We start from the raw sequence: 2,427 nt of genomic DNA, 5'->3' as shown, positions 1-2,427 counted from the left end.
CCTACCACAAAGATTTACAAACCTCAGAAACCCTATACCTGATGGATTTTAGTCTGAACTGACTTGACAGCACTTTAACTATAACAATATCTCACTCTTTATCTTCTTATTGGTTTACCACACCAGATGACATCATGGGGGATCATCATATAATTGCCAAACCACTGAGAATCATGGCCCAGTCAAGTCAACATGTATTTTGGGGGACACAATTCAATCAGTGACAGAGGGAAAGGGGTCCTTGTTGCATAGTGGTTACAGTCCTTAACTACTGACCACTGAAAAGGAAAAAAAAAAAAAAAAGTATAAGAAAATCAGAAGTAGAAGAGAAAAACATGATTCTGCAAGCTTTCCCCAAGGAGATAAGATTTGTTGTTGTTAAGTGCTGTCAAATTTCTTCCTACTCATAGTGATCCTGTTTAGTGTTACCAGAGCTATAAATCTTTGTGGAAACTTCTGTTTCTACACATACACACACACAGAACCCTAATTTTTCTCCCTTGGAGTGACTAGTGGGCTTGAAATTCCAACCTTATGGTTCAAAGTCTAGTGCTTGTCCTATAGCATCACATCAAGACTTAGGTAGAGAATATTGAGCACATTCTCTGAGGAAGAAACGTTGTGATCCAATTCTCAAGACAAGAATTATTATTGGAAGAAAATAAGCCCTTCTGAACAATTGTTAGTGAGAAATGGAAGATGTGTATTCAGAGGCAGGTTGGGTGGATTATATTTTAGAGAGTATGAGTTATAGGAATAGGAGTAGAATTGTTTTTCATAGAGCAGTATTTTGGTTAAATGTGGTTTGTGAAAGCAGACTACCTATGTAATTCAATGTATTACACAGATATCTATTCAGAAAGATGTAAATCATCCAATTTTTCCAACACCTACAATTATTCTACAAGGAGCTCTGGTAGCATAGTGGTTACAAATCAGGCTGCTAACCTCAAGGTCAGCAGTTTGAAACTACCAGCTGTTCCACAGGAGAATGAGTAGGCTTTCTGCTCCCGTAAACATTTATAGCCTAGGAAATCCTGTACAGGGTCCCTATGAGTTGGAACCAACTTCACGGCATATCACCAACACCAACACCACCATTATTCCACAGGAGAAAGATGAGGCTTTCTACTCCAGTAAAGATTTACAGCCTTGGAAATCTTATACAGGGTCACTATGAGTCAGAACCAACTCCACGGCACATAGCCACCACCGCCACCATGATATCAGTTATCCAGGTGGCCACAAATTCTTTTTAGTTCTACTATTGTGGTGCTGTGGGTTAATGCGCTGGAATGCAAAGTCTGTTTAAACTGCAAGGTCGGTGATTCAAGCTCAGCAGCCACTCTGACACTTAATAATAACAACAACAATTTCCATATTCCTTAAATACACACTATCCTTCCTGTTTCCAAGACCTCTACTTCATTCGCATCCTCATGATCTTTTACCTGGTCACATGCTGTATCTTCTTCAGTGCCCTCTATGTATCTGGTCACTTTCTTCCCCTTCTGTATAAACCTGACAGTATATGACAGACAGGCCTTTCTAACAACCATTTCTAAAACAGTGCAACATCAGGACTACTTATCTGGCCCAGGTCGGCTTCACATTCTACCAACCACCTCATGGTTTCCTGAAAAGTTCAGTTCTTTCATGACTCTTGAACATTTACATATGCTGCTCCAGTCAACTGAAATGCCTTTCCATTCTGGCCTACTCAAACAACAACAACAACAAAACTATTTATTATGTAAAGACTTTCTATAAAGCAACCTCTTCCTGATTTCTCCTACCATCAACTTTTCCTTTGTACTACTTCTGTAATTTTTATGTGCCTTTAAAACACATATTTTTTTTTATTTTTAATTGCTTCTATTAGATTGCATTTGTTCACATTCTGGTCATCTTCCACATAGAGTGTAAATAAACACTACTGAGCACATGGAATGTACCTTCTTAACCTTTGTGTCCCCATGTCTTTGAAAGTCCTATGTCTATCCAGTTTATAGTACAGCTCAATAGAAATGCCTGTGAATTTAGGATTAAAACCTTTATCTCAATTCACAATACAAAGTTTTTAAAAAAGAAGTGAAAAAACATTACAATAATAATAGTAATATTATACAATGTTGTTGTTGTTGTTGTTAAGTGCCGTTGAGTTAGTTCTGACCCAAAACGACCCTGTATAGGGTTTCCAAGGAGCAGCTGGTGAGCTTGAACCACCCACCTTGTAGTTGAAACAGCTTTGCAATCTAGTGCATTAACTCACAGCGCCACACCAGGACTCCAATATTATACAATGGTGGTGGTATTCATGTGCCATGGAGTTGGAACCAACTCATAGCTACCCTTTACAGGGTTTCCCAAGGCTGCAAATCTTTACAGGATCAGTAAGCCTCATCTTTCCTCCGCGGGGCAGCTGGT

This window comes from Chrysochloris asiatica, unplaced genomic scaffold (genome assembly GCF_000296735.1).
Source record: "Chrysochloris asiatica unplaced genomic scaffold, ChrAsi1.0 scaffold00131, whole genome shotgun sequence".
NCBI classification, from domain to species: Eukaryota; Metazoa; Chordata; class Mammalia; order Afrosoricida; family Chrysochloridae; genus Chrysochloris; species Chrysochloris asiatica.
Note: the sequence above shows the minus strand (reverse complement) of the source record.